Source organism: Crocodylus porosus, unplaced genomic scaffold, assembly GCF_001723895.1.
Source record: "Crocodylus porosus isolate Cpor-Errol unplaced genomic scaffold, CroPor_comp1, whole genome shotgun sequence".
In the NCBI taxonomy this organism is placed as follows: domain Eukaryota; kingdom Metazoa; phylum Chordata; order Crocodylia; family Crocodylidae; genus Crocodylus; species Crocodylus porosus.
In genome coordinates, this window is record NW_017728886.1 from 21507267 (window position 1) to 21515062 (window position 7796).

The window sequence follows — 7796 nt, forward strand, 5'->3', positions numbered from 1 at the left end:
TTGACCAGTTCTGGGACTATTGAGTCGGGCAGCCGCACCTAGCCTCCGGGTTAGAAAGCAAGGGCTCAGCTCAGGAACCCCATGAACCAACAGACCCCTTTAGACCATTCTGTTTTATGCACTGCAACTGAACAAGTCAGCTATCCTGCCTACGCTGCGACCATCAGTAGCATAAGTACAATAAACCTTTCATACAACCAATACGCTTCAAGCCATCTGACTCCTACTTGCTGCTACTTCCCACCTGTCCGGTCATTTATCCCTTCTGTGCCAAGCCAGTCATGCCGACCCAGGCTCGCAGGTCAAGGGTACACCGGTTACGAGGTGCAACATTTGTTATCCCTAATTCTGGTCGCTGGCCCTATCTCCATCTCTGCCTTGGCCTTCCTAACAGCCTCCCTGCAGTCACAAACAATTGACATGTAATCCTCCTTGGTGATAGCCCCTTGCTTCCATTGCTTGTATGCCTCCTTTTTTGCCCTCTGGCATTCCTGCATGCCTTTGCTGAGCCATGGGGGCTTTTTAGCACTCCTGCCCCCCTTGGTATGCGATGGGACTGACTCCCTTTGAGCTCGAAGGATTGTCCCCTTGAGGAGCAACCACCTGTCTTGGACTCCCATCTCATTGAAGCTCATAGTCCCCAATGCCTCTCCTGCTAGTTTTCTTAGTTCATTGAAGTTGCCCCTCCTGAAGTCAAAGACTTTTGTCTTACTGCTTGCTTTCATTGCCCTGTGCTGGATAGTAAATTCCAGCAGGCAATGATCACTGTTGCCTAGGTGGTCAAGTACCTGCAGAACCCTCACCAGGTCATCCAGCAAGACATTTCCCCTGGTGGGACTATGCACCTACTTTATCCTGGCTAGAAACTTACATAAGCAGTCGAATCTGGCTGACAGCTCCTACCACCAGATGTCTGGGTAGTTTAGGTCACTCATGACAACCACATCCCTTGACTTTACAGCCTCTGTGAGCTGACCTGAGAATTCCAGGTCCAGCTCATCCCCCTGGTGAGGCGGTCTGTAGTAGACACCCACTATCAAGTTCCTTTCCCTATGACTCCCTTGTATTCTTACCCAAAGCGCCTTAGTTTGCCCCTCCACTGACCCCATCCTGATCATTGAAAATGTCTATTGCTCTTTTTCCTTGCTCTGTCTCACCTGCACAGCCTGTAGCTCTTGATGTTCACTGCCCAATCATGGGTAGAATCCCACCAGGTCTCCATGAGTCCCACTAGGTCTGGGTTTTTGCTAGCTACCAAGAGTTCCTCCTGGTTATTCCCCATGCTTCAAGCATTTGTGTAGAGGCATTTGAGGCCTCATGTGGGTGCACATACCGCCCCTTTGTTCCTAAGCCTGCCCTTGCCCCTGTCACTTACCTAGGTATTACCTGCATGCATCACCTGGTTTGACTGTGAAGTGTCCTCTTGTTTCTTTATGTCCCTGTCTGCCCGGCAAACCTAGTTTAAAACTCACTGTACAAGATCAGCCAGCCTGAAAGAAAAAACAGCCTTACCTTTTGTGGCTGGATGTTGCCCGTCCCGTCCAAGCATTTCCTCAGTGCAGAAATGTGGGTCATGGTCCAAGAACCCAAGGCCCACCTGAAGCCACCACTTGGCCTCACTGATGCATGCCTTCAGTTACAGTTTATTTAGTTATAAAGAGTAGAACACACACAACAGGAAATACTGAACAGGAAATATTGGAAAAATACCCTGTAGAATACCCAATAGTTGAAGAGTTAGAGCACACTTCTAGGTTGTGGAAGACCTGAGTGAAAGCCCTTGCTCCAAAGTAATTGGAGTATGGATTTGCAAACATACTCCTAGGAATTGTGAGTAGTCAGGACTTCTAAAAATTAGGCCACTTTTATTTAAATGCCTAGATTAAATCCCTGTCCTTTGAAAATGTTGGCTTATGCACCTAGGTGAAAATTAATGAAGAAACAGTAAAATAGAGCCAAAAAATTAGGGTTTTTAACATATATATATAAATATAGATATAGATTATATCTATATATCAATTTATTTAATATATAATTCCATGTTTTCATGGTTTTATAATTGAACACTCCCCAAAATATACTTCCCTTGTAAAAAATAATTTTCTTTATGAATCATTGACTAACAGTATCACATAAAAGCAAGATTCTCAAGGTTTTTTATGGGAGAATTACTCACAAACTAGGAATGTTTCCAATGACTGGGATAAACTAAAGAATGTACTATAAAGTCTTTAGGGTCAAGTACAGGGAGTGTTTTATTTTGAACATGATTCAGAAATGCTCTCCATGTGTTAACTGTTTTAGCCATCTAAAACTCTAGATATCAGTAATTCAAAATATGCGTTTTATATGTAGTCACACCCTCTATATTTGGCAGTTATATGTTAAAGTTTGAATGATAGATACTGTGAAGCAAACAGTAAAAGTTCTCAGTGCTTCTGTATAGAGCAATTGTTAAGTATAAAGTTACTTTTAAGCTTTTTTTTACCTCCACAGTAAAATAAATCCTTCCTGTGCTCCTGAAGTAGGTTTTCTTTTTTCCCTTCTTTAGAAATGGAGGTCTAGATTGTGAGCATAAGGGTTTCTTACAAACATGGAAAATACCTCCCCAAAAACAGTGTTTTACTTTCAGCTCAGCACACCCCAATGCTGACTGCAATGCATGCCAGGAAGAGGAATTGCACCAATTTGACTCAGCTCACCCAGTATCTGTGTAGCTCACATGCTTCAGCAGGACTTTTTGGTGTTTTTGTCTAATAATTGATTGATCTGAGTGGAGGAGTAAGACCCTCTGCTTAGGAACATCCAGATCAGGCTATGATTCAAGATTCGCTTTCTGATGTGCTCCAGGGGCAAAACAAATGTGCCTACATTTAGTCTGCAGCAAATACATCAGAGCTCTCTAATTCTCTGCATCTCCTGATTCTGAACAGAAATCCTGTGAAATGATCAGTTTTTCATTTATAAAAGAAAAATATCAACATAGTTAAAAATGTATACAGAAAAACATTCATATTAAGCCTATGAGTCATAATCAGTCTTCAGCTGCACTTTTACATTAGACAGAATTTGACTTAGTAAATTTGTTTAAGGGTGTTGGCAGCATAATGGCAAAGATAAGGGTATTATCATTGAGATTCTGTATGAAATAGCTATCCCAATAGAGAATAAATAAATAAAAGAGAGCTTAATTGTTTCCTCGATTCTTTCTCCTTTCTTTCGAACAATAGATAGGCATATACTAAAAATATATGTCTCATGAACATATTTGCATTTAAAGGTAAGGTCATAGACTGCATTATTCATTCAAAAGCTCTACATAGTTGTGAAAATCTTCAAGTTTCGCAAATATCAACAAAGCATTACAGACGTTCACCTCAAAATTGATATAGATGAATTCTTAATTATTATGCTCTTACATTAAACCAATGGTCTCCAAACTTTTTATGGTGAAGATCACTTTTTGGAAGTATAGGGCACCCCAGGATCTACCATTAGGATCTGGTCCCCCCTGCCATGCCCCGTCCCCGCCTACTACCCCACTCCTCACCCTGCCTCCCGCACCCCTGGACTGTGGAGTGTCCCAGACCCAGCAGGGCTGGGCCAGAATCTGATCCCACTTCTGTGCCGTGGCTGCACTGAGCCATGCCTGCCTGGTGGCCAGATGAATGTGGTGGCAGGCCCTGGTCCAGATGGGTCTGGGACTCTCTGTGGTCCAGCGGTCCATTGGGCAGGGGGTCCTGCTGCTGGGCACAGCTTAGTGGAGGCCTTGGGGGACTGTGGCCCCCCACAATTGCTCTGGAGGTTCTGGGGGCCTGTGCACCCACCACCTGTGCTCCAGAGACCCCAGGGGCCCATGCCCCTCTACCTGTACTCCAGAGGCTTCGTCCCCGCATCTGCACTCTGGGAGCATACTTGTGCTGCTGTGGGCTTCCTGCTGAGCCCAGAGCACAGGTGGGGGGGGACACGGACCCCCAAGGTCTTTGCTGGCCTGTGCCCAGCAGTGGGAGTCCCCCTTCATGCACCCCTGGGCCATGGAGACTTAGAGACCTAGCCAAGCCTGGGCCAAATGCCACATTTCTTTGGCCACCAACCATGCGCTACTCAGCACAGCACAGCAGTGGCATAGAAGTGGGGTTGGGTCCTGCACCTGTGCTTGGGATGCGGCAGCTGCTACTGTGGGCTGCCTGCTGTGACCTGAGCACAGGTGGATCAGGGCATGGCCCCCCAGGGCCTCCGCCAGGCTGCAGCCAGCAGCACGAGTCTCCCCTTCCCCCCACATGCCCCCGGACAACCCAACCTTGCCAGACTCAGCTGGGCTGGGGCCACCCCCATGTGAGTCCCTGCTGTTGAGATGAGCCATGCTCACATGTGGCAAGCTGCAGCAGGACTCAAAGCACAGCAGCAGCAACCTCTGCTACCTCCACTCCCACAGAGATGGGAGGATCCCCACCCCTGAAGGAGCCCCCCAGGCTCCAATCCTCCCACTACCCAGCTGGGCTGTGGTCCTACTTATCTTCCCCTGCTCCTGGCTGGGCCACATGGTCAGTCACTCATCGCAGGGGCCTCTATCTGGCCTCCACCCCTTCCCTCCCCCACAGATTGACCTCCTGGGACTGGGGGTGGTAGTTGTGTGTATGTTTACATGCCAAGCTATCTCCCCAGCCCCAGATTGACTCAAATAAGCTCCAGAATCTACCTGTTGATAGAGATCCCCAGGTTGATGACCACTGCTATAAACGCTCCTCAGATTAAATTAAACATAATCCAAAGGACTGAGGTGACCAATCATACTCATTCCAAAGACTTGCTTTCATCTTTTGTGGAAAGAAATAACTTCTTAGAAGTAGATAGTGTGAGTTTATTCAGTCACTCATTGCCTTGAAAGGGTTCTCTGTAAAAGTTCAAACTCATATATACAGTTAAACTGGGCCTAGTGACACAAAGTGACACTTAAAAGTCAAATGGTAGGTCTTTTATGCTTACTCTATTTCTGATTGCTAAATTGCAATTTGGATTATTAAAGTGAATAATGCAACCATTATATTACTAAATTCACAGAAATGAAATGTTTCAAATTTGAGATTACAAGTAAAGTGTGTAACTATATGACTAACATTTCAGTCTGTATATTCACATAACAGCAGCATTAACACATGAAAATATACATTACATGCTCTAATAACAACCACAAATTTTACCCAGAGGACTCTAAATGTATGCATGTACTCTGCTACTGAGCTTAAGCAACTTGTAGTGGGGTAACCTCTTGTGCAGGGTTCCTGAGAAATGAGAAGCTGGGGTGAATGGATACCATAGGTTTTGATGTGTCAATAAGCCTTTCCATGGCTGTGATGCCATTATGAAAAGATGCAATGGAGTTGAACTCTTTATGTATTTACTGGTAATTTGTTAAGTAACATTGTATATCAATCAGTCATGAAAAAATGCACCTAATGTCAAAGTAAATACTGACTATGGAAAGTTAAGTGGAAAAATAGCACGATAGTATTTTTTTTCCATCCAAAAACAGCAAAACTCTTTTCACTATAATAGCTTAATTCAGTTTGACAGTGAAATATATCTCCAGAGAACAGAAGCACTGGAGGTAAGTGAGGTAAAGAGAGACAATGCTGTAGCAAGGAAGTTTGGTGCCTGGGGCAAGCCCGCAGCAGCAGCCCACCCTTGCCCCGCACACAGATCCATGGGGCATACCCCCCACCATGCTTTCCCTGGGGTGCATGCAGCAGTAAGAGCCGCCCCCCCCTCTCCCTGCACCTCCCTGGATGAGCTGCTCTCTAAGCTGCTGGGCTGGCATTTAAGCTGCAGCATGCACTTGGCATTTATCAGTGATATTATTGGCCACACCAGCCAAATTTTTAGCAAATATTTATAACAAAATATTTTCTTGCCTGTTGGTACCCCTTCACTTTGGCATCTGGGGCATTGCCCCATTTGCCCTGACCCACCTTGCTACAGTACTGAAGAGAGAACAATTCCATTATTGCTGACATAAATACCAGTTTATGTATTCCAATAGAAAAGAAATCAGAGATTTATTAAGATTTTAACTATTGTAGTTTCTATTTTTTAACAATGATAACAATCACTGAAAGTGTAGTTCCCCTGCCCCAAGATCTGGAACCAAACTTGCATGACCCCCCAAAAAATAGGATTCTCTTAAATTTATTGCTGAAGTAGAGAATCATACTTATTGATACAATTCTCTCACAAAATGGCAAAATGTTTAAATATCTGCCACTGCATAAGCAATTGCTGACTTGTTATAACATTGTCTTTGGATTTGCAAATCAGTGTTATGGTCCTGAGTATACCGTATATTTATGTATTTCTCTTTCTGTCAGGGTCAGTTATATATACTTTTTTAAATACAGGTTTTACAGAGCATGCATTTGCAAGTAAATTTGCACCTGTTGTACATCTCCCTAGCAGCCTCAGGACTGACTTGACTTGACTTACATATCTCCCTGCTAAACTATCATGTTGTTACCTCAATTGTGTGCCAAATTATAATAATCGAACACATGAATTAGACATGAAAGTAAAGGCACAATTTTTAACATTGAACCTTAACATTTACTGTAAAGAAAACACCTTGTGATGTATTATAAAATTAAGCCAGATAGGGACAATGACCCCTTGAATTCAGGGCACAGTGTAGCCATGAACACAGCACAGCTGCTATGCCATCCTATCAGGCTAGATACAGACATTCAAAAAGCCTGAGGTGAATTCAGACTAACTTACAAGGGTTTCTCTATGTGGACTAGGTTATTTGGGAGAAAACAGAACACAAGTTTGTCTTTTGATTGGGGAGGGGAACACAGATACGTGCACTGGCCAAAGCCAATAGCTTGGGGCACTAGTCAGAGAAAGCTGGGTGCAAATAGCAGCTGGCCACCCATGATTAGCCAGCATGGCCCTTCACCCCACCCCACTGTTTTCCAGCAAAGTGGCCCCTCCCAGCTGTTCTAGATCCAGTCACGCCTGTCAGTGACAGTGGTATGGGGAGGTGGCAGCTGCATCTCCACTCCCTGCCCCACAGAAGAGCCAGGCTGGACACACACACATGGCCACCTCCCACACACACACCTACACAGCCAGCCCTGCTATCTCCCCCTGCCTCACCAAGTGCCAGTACCAGCAACAGTGGCAGTGGAAGCAGTGGCTGTAGCTCTGCTCCCTGCTACCCTACACCATGGCCATGCCAGGCCCCATGCACACAGGGTACAGCAGCCCGCAGTGGCTGTTCGCTCACTCTGCCTTCCCTGCCCTGCCCTGTCCTGCTGTTCCTGCAAACCAGAGCTCTCAAGAGCTCAACCCATCCTTCTGTGGCTTCCCCCATCCTACTCCCTGCCTAGGGACATTGCATAAAGATGGAAAAATACAGAGCTACAGACACCCACTTCCTCTCACCCCCACACCTGCAGCTGATGGCTTGGAGCAGCCAAGTGCGAGTTGAGTTCTAGCATGCCTTCATGCAAGGGGGACGAGTGGGAGGATCTGCAAAGGCACCTGGGATGTGAGAAGACTGAAACAAAAGTTGAGTTGGGAGGTACAGAAGTTCAATAGACTGGTTTAACCTAAACCAATTAAATCGATTGCTTTATCCATCCAGATCCATCTTAGACCAGGTTCCACCATTTTTAAACCAGTCTATGTGTGCTGAATTTTTTATTTATTTTTTGTTACAGGTTTAGACCAGTTTCTGATCAGTTATACCTGCTTTTGTGTAATTTCATAGATTTCATAGACATTAGGGCTGGAAGGGACCT